The sequence below is a fragment of the Pelophylax lessonae genome (genome assembly GCF_965119305.1).
Source record: "Pelophylax lessonae genome assembly, chromosome: 3".
NCBI lineage: Eukaryota > Metazoa > Chordata > Amphibia > Anura > Ranidae > Pelophylax > Pelophylax lessonae.
Genome location: NC_138770.1, coordinates 638,230,479 through 638,242,710, shown reverse-complemented (window position 1 = coordinate 638,242,710; position 12,232 = coordinate 638,230,479).

Here is a 12,232-nt window from a genome sequence, read left to right as displayed (position 1 = left end):
CGTAAGTTATGTATGGTCTATGGACTTGTTAAAATAAGCAGTGAGCCCACTTCTCTGCCTTTCTCCAACAGCTAGAGAGCCTTAACCTCCCTGGCGGTATGATTATGTCAGGAATTCTGTACCAAAAGCGGTACAATTTTTTGCATGGAAATTTGGCGTTATGTATTATAGGCCTACAATTCTTAGTAATTACTGACTTAAACCTGACCAAAACAAGACTCTAGTAGACATCCCAGATGTGATAAATTTGAAACACAAACGCATGAATTATAATCTAATCAATAATATAATACAATTATCTGTGTGTATATATATATATATATATATATATATATATATATATATATATATATATATATATGTGTGTATATATATGTATATATAGCTATATCTATATATACACACAATATATATATAATATAAATGTTATGTGTTTGTGTGTTGTGCAATGTTTGAATTTCCCTCCCTAGCATTGCTGCTGCAGGGAACGGAACCAGGAAGTCCTCATACCGACGGACGTGCGGTGGGGATCTCGGCTGGCGATCACAGCAATGGGAGATCATCGCTGGATCGCCAGGAGAAGGTAAGAGACAGCGCTGCAGGCTCTGCTCATCTACCCCGAGCGTGACTCGGGGATACCGATAATAGCATGGAAAATCCACCCCGAGTCACGCTCGGGGATACCGCTAAGCAGGTTAATGTACCTAACACAGGCTCCATTCATCTGTCTGGGTCAGTGTTACTCAACCTTACTACCTTGGAGGAACCCTTGCAAAAAGTTTGAGATCTTGGGGAACCCCTGAAATAATGTTCAGATCTACAGTTTATGGAACATTGATGTGGTCAGGGAGATGTTATAACAATTAATAGCAACAATTTAAATAGCATTAAAAAATAATCAATATTTAAATTTACTTGTTTATTGTAAACCTTGTGCTTGTTTTTTTTTTCTGCAAGGATGCTCAATTCTGGGTCAGACTTGAGATAAGCAGTGTACAGGGGGGCAGCAGAGCACATTACATGGGAGCAGGGCACCTGGGATCAGAGCACCTTACATGGGATCAGGGCACATGGGATCAGGCCACCTTACATGGAGTCATGGCACAAGGGATCACAGCACCCTACATGGGATCATGGCACATGGGATCACAGCACCTTACATGGGATCAGGGCACCTTACATAGGATAAGGGCACATGGGATCAAAACAGCTTAAAGGGGATTAGAGCACCTTACATAGGATCATGGCACATGGGGTCACAGCACCTTATATGGGATCATGGCACATGGGGTCACAGCACCTTATATGGGATCATGGCACATGGGATTACAGCACCTTACATGGGATCAGGGAACATGGGATCAAAGCAGTTTACATGGGATCAGAGCACATTACATGCGATCAGGGCACCATACATGGAATCAGGGCACCGTACATAGGATCAGGGAACCTTACATGGGATCAAGGTACATGAGATCAGAGGACAGGGGATCAGGGCACATGGGATCAGAGGACATGGGATCAGGGTACCTTACATGAGATCAAGGCACATGGAATCAGGGCACTGTATATGGGATCAAAGCACCTTACATGGGATAATGGCACATGGCATCAGATCACCTTACATGGGATCAGGGCACCATACATGGAATCAGAGCACCTTACATGGGATAATGGCACATGGGATCTGAGCACCTTACATGGGATCAGGGCATCATACATGGAATCAGGGCACCTTACATGGGATAATGGCACATGGGATCAGAGCACCTTACATGGGATCAGGGCATCATACATGGAATCAGAGCACCTTACATTGGATAATGGCACATGGGATCAGAGCACCTTACATAGAATCAGGGTACCCGTACATGGGATCAGAGCACCTTACATGGGATCAGAGCACCTTACATGGGATCAAGGTACATGAGATCAGAGGACATGTGTTCAGGGCACATGGGATCAGAGGACATGGGATCAGAGCACATGGGATTAGGGTACCTTACATGAGCTTAGGGCAGATGGCAGTGCAGCGGTCATTTAATTTGCAGAGCTAAGCAGGGAAGCGGCTGTGATGAGTCCTCTTATGCCCTGTTGTTCCCCATTGACCCCCCTCCAATGATGGCACATACAAGCACTTGAAATGGAAAAAGTATCTGACAGTTGACAACATCACTTAAACTGTAGAATTATGGAGAAAAACCCTCATAATGGGGGTTTTAAGGGCAACAAATGGTTAAGCATAAAGAGTTGTGACTTTGAGTCCACTGTTAAAATTACACAAACTCTTTATTATTGTAACAAAAATGTAAAAGATACATATACATTTCTCAATATTAAAATGATTATTACACATTTCCTAGATATTCTATAGTGCACTCGGATTTCCAATTGATAACACCACACAGGAAATTCAAGTGATAGACACACAAGGCGTTTCAAAATTTAATTTCTTTTTCTTTTCTTCTTCAAGGGTGCATGAACATATTTACAGATAGATGAAAATGACAACAACAAAGGGGAAATGGCCAATTGACTATGGGAAGGATGTTGTTAAGTGAATATGGAAGTAAGATTTCCATGCCACCTGATTTGAACTCCTCTAGTTTAGTTAATGGCCTCGTTGAGGCCCGGAAGGGCTGTAGCATTTAAATTGAAGATCCACCTTAACTCTAGTTGGAGGAAACATTTGTTCCAGTCTCCTCATCATAGACCAGGGTGAATGTGATCTAATTTAAAAAAATGTATTTTGGGAAATTTTCCATCATGGACCTTGGTGATATGGCGGCTGAGGGGTAATTCAGGATTGCAGGTTTTCATAGATAAAATGTGTCTATATGCTCTCTTCATAAATTCATTTTTAGTCTTTCCTTCATAGAAGCAGTGGCATTTGCACATGAGAAGATATACTACGCCATGGGTATTGCAGTTGGCATAGAATCGGGGTTTGTATGTTTGTCCATTTGGTAGTCGAACTCAAGAGTAGTGTTTATGTATCTGCAATAATTTCAGCCCCCACAGGTGAAGGTTCCTAATCGTTTACAGGGATCCAATCTGTTGGCACCTTTAAATTCACTTTGGACTAATTTGTCTTTATCTCAGGTAGCTTGTCTATATGTAAAAGCAGGTCTTTGTGGGACAAAAGGACCCACAGAGGTGTCCATGGCAAGTAGATGCCAATATTTACGGTAGATACAATTTTGGTGATCTGGGGGTTGCTGACAAGAAAATTTTGTAATAATTTGTAGGGGATTTGTAGGGGTACATTTTTTTTGGCCGTAGTAGTTACTGGCGGGTTTTTTGAATTTTTGAATTGTGCGTTTATAAGCTTTTTTAAGGGATGTAATGGAGTAACCTTGTGCAAGTAATCTCTGTTTTAGTTGATCAGCTTCATGTTTAAAGGTGATTTCGTCAGAGCAGGTCCGGCGTATCCAAAGGTACTGACTATACAGTATTGATGAAACCAATGACCGCTGATGGAAGCTGGTAGCATGGAGGATGGAATTCCCCGCTGTGCTTTTTCTAAAGAGGCTGCTTGATACAGATCCATCCATATTTTTGTGGTTCTCTATGTCCAAAAATGTTAAGGAGATGAAATCACAGGTTATAGTGAATTTGAGATTTAGCGTATACTCGTTGAGGGAATGTAGAAAGGACTGTAGTAATTCAAACGAGCCAAATAACGTCATCTATAAATGGTACCATAGTGTGATATGGTCTGTATACATAGATCATTGTGAAGAGGTTTTGGGGTGAATAGTGGAAAGATTAGGTGCAGTGTCAGCAGTGTTAGTCTGAGGTTAATCACCATTGTGTATACCTACCACCAAATTAGGATCACCACATGCAAGTGTAGGTAAAGATTGTTCAGTTGTGCTTGTTTTGCGCGTTTGGTCCTGAGGATTATCTCCATGGGAATGTCTCTATTTTTTCAGAGAACCTGTGAATTTCAAAGACCCTTATAAGAAAGAAGAAGTAGAAGAGTGAGATGAAGTTTGTGACACAATGGGGGATCAAAAAAAAAAATCATAATGCAAAGTTGTTTTTTGTTTGCAGTATGCTCTGGATGTAAGTCTGGAGGAGTACACGTATTTGCATGCAGACCACCCTAGATGATGCCCACTAGAGATGGGCAAAAACCCCCTGGTCTGGTTCGCGCCAGAACTCTCGCACATTGCAAAAGTTCGGACCCAAACCACGAACCCCATTGAAGTCTATGGGACCTGAATTTAAAAAATACGAAGTCCTTATTTTGAAGGCTTATGTGCAAGTTATTAGCCATAAAAAGTGTATGGAGGCCCAACTACTCCCCTGGGGAACATGTACCAATGCAAAAAAACTTTTTAAAATGATTGTTTTTAAAGGAGCAGTGATTTTAATGATGCTTTAAGTGAAACAATAAAAATGAAAAAATTATTTAAATATAGTGCCTGGAGGGTCCCCTCAGTCTACCAGTAAAGAGGCGCATCTGTACTGTGTATAGAACCTGCTGCAGCAAAACTGGCATTTATAAAGAAAAAAACCTGGCATTTAAATTGATTTTCCCTCCAAGCTTTCTTTGTTTTGTAAAGAACGGCTTGGAGAGCCAGTCTGTATGATGAGACCACAATTTAGTGCACTCGGAAAAAGATTAGAGAATTTTTGGATAAATTCCGGTGTCTCTTTGGATGGAAATAGCAATGTTTTGCACCACAGTGAGAAAGTCTTATGTGAAGAAGCCATTCAGGCCAAAATAACAATTTTTCTTTTTATAAAATCTGGTGTCTTATTTTTGCAGACTTTGGATAGAAGTACCAGACGCAGAAAAATTGGGCTTTGGGTGTTGGTGGTGCTCTAGCACTGTAACCCTATAGAAGTACACTTCATGAAAACAAGAATTGGCCTTGATGTAAAAAATTTGAATTTGATGCCCTAGCCAAACAGTTGTGGGAAAAATGGTCTTTGGGCGTTGGTAGTGCCTTTAACCTGTAATCTCTTAGAGGTACTCTTAATGAAAGCAAGAATTGGTCTTCCTGTAAAAATTTAAATTTGATGCCCCTTTACATAGTTGTGGAAAAATTGCGCTTTGGGTGTTGGTGGTGCCCTCACCCCATAACCTTTTAGGGGTACTCTGGATAAAAAGCAAAAAGTGGCCTTGCTGTAAAAAAATTTAATTTGATGCCCTGGTCAAACAGTTGTGGAAAAATTATTGGGTGTTGGTGGTGCCTTTACCCTGTAATCTCCTAGAGGTACTCTTGATGAAAGCAGGAATGGGTCTTCCTGTAAAAAATTTTAATTTGATGCCTCAAAAATAGCTTTTCCATGAGACTGTAACCTACCAGAGTCTGGAAAGGCATTACATAAACTCCTCTTTAAGGTGTCCTCAAGATATTTCAGCCTGTGCTCCCTCTCGAGGGAAGGTTGAGTTCCAAGACTTTCCCCTGGTAACAGTGGTCAAGGAGGGTTGCCAACCATTAAAGATCCTTCTCCTTGATGCCAGGAATGCTCAGGTCCTTTCGCAGGTTTTGAAGAATAAGGGGGCCCATGCGCCGCAAGTTTGGGGAGGCATAAGAAGCAGAGTCCTCAGGGTCACTGAGGATTACAGTGTCTGGAACTGCCTCCTCCCAGTCACATACTGTACTACTCCTAAGGTTTCTGGGGACTGACAAACCATCTCTTAAGGTTTGATGTATGTCTTACTCTGCTTCAATGCCTCCAAAATGGCCGAAATCCTCCTCCTCCCTCTCCCCTTGTGTGTTCTGTGGGGTCGCAAGAATGTTGTCAGAATAAAGCAGGCTTTGAGAGGAAAGGAAGTCCTCCTCTCCCTACCGCTGCTCTGACTCGAGTGTCCTGTCCACAATGCCACGCAGAGTATGCTCCAGCAGGAACACAAGAGGGATTGTTTCCCTGATGCATGCATTGTTATGGCTCACCATCCTTGTCGCCTCCTCAAATGATGACAGTACAGTGCATGCATCCTTTATCAGCAGTCATTGGCGTGAGGAAAAAAAGCTGTGCTGCCCTGAGCCTGTCCTCGTGCTATACTCACACGGGTACTCATTGATGGCCTTCTGCTGCATGTGCAGCCGCTGCAGCATTGCCAAAGTTGAGTTCCACCTGGTGGGCATCTCACAAATCAAGCGGTTTATGGACAGGTGGAATTCCTGCAAAATTTTACTAACTGAACACTGGCTGTATATGACCATCTGAAATGGCTACAGACTCTTCTGGCCTGCCTTAGAAGATCTTTCAACCCTGGGTACCTGTTTAGGAGCATAGTACATGTGTCAACTTTCCCTGTTGAAGGGCAGACAGATGGTTAGTGCCATTATCGCATACCACCATTCCTGGCTCAAGCTGCCATGTCGTAAACCACCTCTGGGCCTGCCCCTGCGTAGCTGAAAGAATCTCGGCTCTGGTGTGGCTCCTGAAGCACTGCGTGGTATCTTTTAGCTCGACCCGTTGAATAGCCCCTTGAACACTTAGGGGGTACTGGTAAATCATAAGACAATTCAGCAGAGGGGGGTTGGAACTGACAGATCTCGCATCATCACCACCAGCTGTATGGGGACGTGGCAGAAAAACAAGTTCCAGCACTGAGCCCTGTCCTACATTCTTCCTAGTTGCAAGTAGAGTTACCCAGTGTTCTGTGAACTAAATAAATCGTCCCTGACCATGCTTGCTGAATGACGTGTCTGCAGTAATGTGCACCTTGCTGCTTACTGCCTTGCCCAATGATGCTAAAACATTGCCTTCCACGTGATGGTACAGAACTGGAATGGCCTTACGTGAAAACAGCAACTGGCAACCTGCCATTGTGGTACAGCGTATGCTGCAAATTCACGGAAGGGGGGCAGAATCCACCAGACATAAAGGCAGGAATTGTAAAGTCAGCAATTTGGACAAGCTGGAACTAAGGCACTGGGCATGTGGATGGCAGGGAGGGTTTTTTTTTTCAATGCAGCAGCTGGGGCAGAGAAATGTGCCTGCTATACTCTACAGCTGGTGGTGTGCTGCTGGTAGACGTGTTGCAAGGACCTGCGATATTCTTTGATATACCATCATTCCTGTCAGTGGAGGCTGCTGACAGATCATGAGATATAGCGGGGGTGGACATGAAAGGTGAGGAGTAAAGAGGAGGAGAATTGTGTCCCCTTGTGTGTGGCTTTCAGGTTCTCTTGCCAACGGGCTGAGTAGTGGGAGGTTAAATGCCTTGTCAATTATGTGGTACACAAATGGCTGATGTTTTTACCACTCTTGGTCTGCTTGCGGCAGAGATTGCAAATTGCAACAGTGTGATCGGCTGCACATGCTAAAAAGGGCCTACAAAGCTGAGCTGTTGGAAGTGGGCTGGGAGATAACAGCTCCACAATCTGATGGAATAGGGTGGCTGCTCTCTACTCTTCTATGATGGCTGCCTCTGGAGGACATCCTGCCTTGTTGGCATTGTTTATCCCCCTCACTTCTACTTCTACTCTTCTGCTCTATCCTGCACCCATGTCATGTCAGTGACCTCATTATCATCATCCCCTCAATCCTCATCATCACTGGGGCCAACCTGGCAACACAATGGTGGCTGGGGGGAACATGACTGCCAATTTGTTGTTTATCAGTGTTCTCTCTTCTCTGTAGGCTCATGTTACTCCCTTCCTCACCTCAGAATCAACATCAGAAGTAAGTAATGTCTGTGCACCGTCAAGTAGCAGTGGCTGATGCTGTGTTCAAGTAATTCAGCTGACTCTTCCATGCATGATGCTGGGACTATGGCAGGAGTAGCTGTATTTAAAAAAGGTGTCTGAAGAAGAACAGCATGCACCCGCCTGGCGCTCTTGTATATAAATATATAAATAAATCAATGGTCAAAATAATGTATAATAAAATTATGATGTGCAAACATGCATTAGCAGCTACTGTAAACAGATCACTTTGTGAAAAAGATGTGTCCAAATCAGATCACCATACTGGTAACAGTCTAATGTGTAACACATTCAGCAGCGCTTAATCCTTCTAATGCAAATACAATGAAGGTTCATAATCAAAAATGTCTCTTTCACATCAAGAGGTAGAACGATGGTGTCCAATCTTTAAGCAGGGAAAAAACTTAAGGTTGAAATGCTTCTGGCTAAAACAACACCCGTGTTCCTTACCTTGAAATCAGCAGCCTTCACCACACCTTTTCGTGCTCCCCTTAGTAGTGGACACTCACCACATCTCACACTGATAACAGCCTGTATGCATCAGCTGCATGAGCCATTGCCCCCGGATAACGGTCGTCTGCAAACTTCCAAACCTCCTTTATCCTCCTGCTTCTACTCAGGGTCAGGTTCCAAGGCTCAGCTCACCAATCTTCGAGTCTGACTCTTCGGCTTAAAGAGAACAAGTCACAAATGGTCTTCGGCAAGAATCGCGGTGGCAGGATGCATTCACATAGATCGTTCAGCCAGTGGGTGGAAGAAGAATGGTTGTAAATAAACCCAAATTGCCAGAGGTAGTTGATGTAACCCCCTTGATTATACTGGTGGAAACGAGGGGGGGGGGGCTAGTAAGATTCAAAGCAAGAAGTAGGGAGCTGCCCCAGCGTGACCCTAGGAGCACCTGCTGTCCGTCGCTCACCTCCCCAGGTCAGCACCCCAATAGCGGTCACAAGGAGCACAGGGATAGGATGGATCAGTGCCCAAAAGGGAAGCTGAAACTGTATATGGACAGGCAGGGTGTGAGCCCATCCGCAGTGGCCAGAGATCTCTGGGCACTGATCCATCCTATCCCTGTGCTCCTTGTGACCGCTATTGGGGTGCTGACCTGGGGAGGTGAGCGATGGACAGCGGGTGCTCCTAGGGTCATGCTGGGGCCGCTCCCTACTTCTTGCTTTGAATCTTATTAGCCCCCCCTCATTTCCACCAGTATAATCAAGGGGGTTACATCAACTACCTCTGGCAATTTGGGTTTATTTACAACCATTCTTCTTCCACCCACTGGCTGAACGATCTATGTGAATGCATCCTGCCACCGCGATTCTTGCCGAAGACCATTTGTGACTTGTTCTCTTTGAGCCGAAGAGTCAGACTCGAAGATTGGTGAGCTGAGCCTTGGAACCTGACCCTGAGTAGAAGCAGGAGGATAAAGAAGGTTTGGAAGTTTGCAGATGACCGTTATCCGGGGGCAAGGGCTCATGCAGCTGATGCATACAGGCTGTTATCAGTGTGAGATGTGGTGAGTGTCCACTACTAAGGGGAGCACGAAAAGGTGTGGTGAAGGCTGCTGATTTCAAGCTAAGGAACACGGGTGTTGTTTTAGCCAGGAGCATTTCAACCTTAAGTTTTTTCCCTGCTTAAAGATTGGACACCATCGTTCTACCTCTTGATGTGAAAGAGACATTTTTGATTATGAACCTTCATTGTATTTGCATTAGGAGGATTAAGCGCTGCTGAATGTGTTACACATTAGACTGTTACCAGGAGTAGCTGTATACTGTGGCTGGATAGCACAAGCAACATCACTGAACAGAGGCAAACATGTCCTGCCTGAGCACTGACCACGTCCACCTTTGCCTGTGGACACAGACGCTGCTGCCCCCCCCCCCCCCATAGTGGCATGGGAGCGTCTCCTTGTTGGCCTCCCAGACATGATGGGGGGGCTTATTACCAAAATTTAATAGAAACTGGTAAATGTGTGATTGGATGCACTTCATTGAATGAAAAGTGGTGTTTGGTGCACTTTAAATTGAGGACTGACACTAAAAGAAATGTAAAAACTATAAAAAAAAAAAATAAAATGTAAAAACAAAAAATTGGGACCACCAGCGTCGCAGTCAGAAAAACTGTGGCTGACAATTTAAAAAAAAGGAAAGGCAGGGGACAAAAGAACAAATAAACAATAATAAACAAAAAAAACGCAGCAACCAAAAAAAAAAAAAAAAAAAGTATTCTGCGCTGTATACAGCACTAAATGTTATGCAATGCTGTGTTAAACACTGCACTACACTAACACACTACACTGACATTACACTATACTCACACCATACTGACACATTATACTATACTCACACTGCACTATATAAATACTACACTAACACTCTACACTCAATATCAAAATAAGTGAACACACTAACTCCCTGCTCTATCCCCACTCCAACAACACACTACAAAAGCTTCCTGTGGGAAAGAACATTTTATAGTGTGGGGTGGGACTATGAGCACTGAGCAGTGATTGGACAAAGTTATCGTCACTTTGTCCAACCAGGGCTCTCTGACAGTGCTCTGTGCCCTAACTGGCAAAGCCTTGCATCTGACCAGTGGTCAGGTCCATTGCTTCATCCAATTAGGGCCCTAGAATGCACTGTAAAGCATGCAGTGCAGTGTGGGGCGCTCAGCGAGTGAACAGTCCACCTAACATCCCGCAAATTCGGCCCAAATTTTTGCTCAGCCTGAACCGTTCACCCAACTTGAATGCCCACAATTAATGATAAGCCTCCATGGTTGGAAAAACTGAAATCCGATAAATCAAAGGGGCATACCAGGGACAGTCAGGTTGGGGAAGAAAGAACTAGATCATTGTTTTTCAACAAGGGTTGCTTCAGAGGTTGCTTGGGGTTACTTAAGTAATGAGCAATTTCTGGTAACCACTGACACCATTGATCTTTTTAGCTATCTGTAACAGGGCCGGTTTGCAGAGCCGGCCGAATGGAACGCATTTAGCGGACATTTCAGCTCCTCTCATTTCCGGCCAAGACCTTTTTATGCGTGCTGACGTCTTTGCAAACTCCGCCTCTGATGATGTCAACTCTTTGACGACACACGTAAGGCGACGCAGATGCAGATGTTCAGCACGCTATGTTATACCGCGGTTCTTTTAAAAATATTTAAAGATATGCCTTGTCACTTTTGCGAAAATGTGAGTACTGCTCCTTTACTTCATTAAACCTTTGTTGTACAGTCTACACTATTGTCCCTCTCCATCTTTTGAGGTGCCCATTACACCTATATTCGTTTATGGGAGTCCCAAAGGTCCTGGTCTGATTAACTTCCTTACCATCGTCTGGTTTCCCTGTGTGGATCCTATGAGAGTGTTATATGCCTGGTTTACTTAACATCTGGTAAGCAGTTTGGTTGGTCATCACAATTGGGTGTTATATTGCTCCTGACTCCAGCACTGGTATCCGGGACTTCCTTTTTGGTTTCTTGCTACCTTTACACATTGGACATTTGTGGACTGTATTGCTTTGGGACTTTTGTTCCATTTTTACCTTATTGGCGCTGCTTTTATCTTCTTTTTATGTTCATGAGTTTGTAATCCACTTACCTAGCTGGCTGCCTTGATCAACTTTTAACCCTTAATTTTTTTAACCCAACTTTTTGTATTTGTAACAGGGAATTGTTCCCAATGACCACAAGTGTAGGGAGCATTCTTCACACTGACCATCATTCTGATGTACTGAGATCTGTAAATCAAATAATTATTATGAGGGACTCCCTGAAGCTAAAAAGTTATTTCAAAGCTTCCTCCATATTAAAAATGTTGAGAAAGGCTGAGCTAGAAGATGCAGGATGCCCACGAGCTAGGAAATGAATTGGGCTTTGTCTAATGTCCTGCAGCTTCTGAGGCATACTGTAAAAAGTTTGCAGTGTCTAGTGAAATCAGCTTCAGGAGGAGACTATATAACTTAAGGCTGGAGTTCAGATTTAGGATGTTTGTCACATTCTTGCATTCTGCTGGCAGTAAACATTAACCCTAAATTCCATGAATTACACTGGTTTGATTATAAATTTAAGATAGTGTTATCTGAAAAAAAAATATGACCCAACCTGGAGATGTAATACAGTAATATTTATTTAGCCACATGGACCTTTGAGCGGTGTAAACTATACCTGAACAACTGAACATTTTATTTCATGTCACTGAGTTCAGACAAACTTGTTCAACTGCTACATACAGTGTTCATCATAAATGAGTACACCCCTTTTGAAAAGTAAGATTTTAATCTATATTTAAATGAACACGAGATCGATTTCCAAAATTTTGACAAAAATGAATTTTATAGAACATTTGTTTAGCTCATTATATGAAAGTGCGGGTAATAATATAACTTAGATTACAAAATCTTCAGTTTTACTCAAATTACTTGATGCAAAAATGAATACACCCCACAACAAAAACTGCTACATCTAGTATTTTGTATGATCTCCATGATTTTTAAAGACAGCACCAAGTCTTCTAGGCATGGAATGGACAAATTGGTGACATATTGCAACATCAA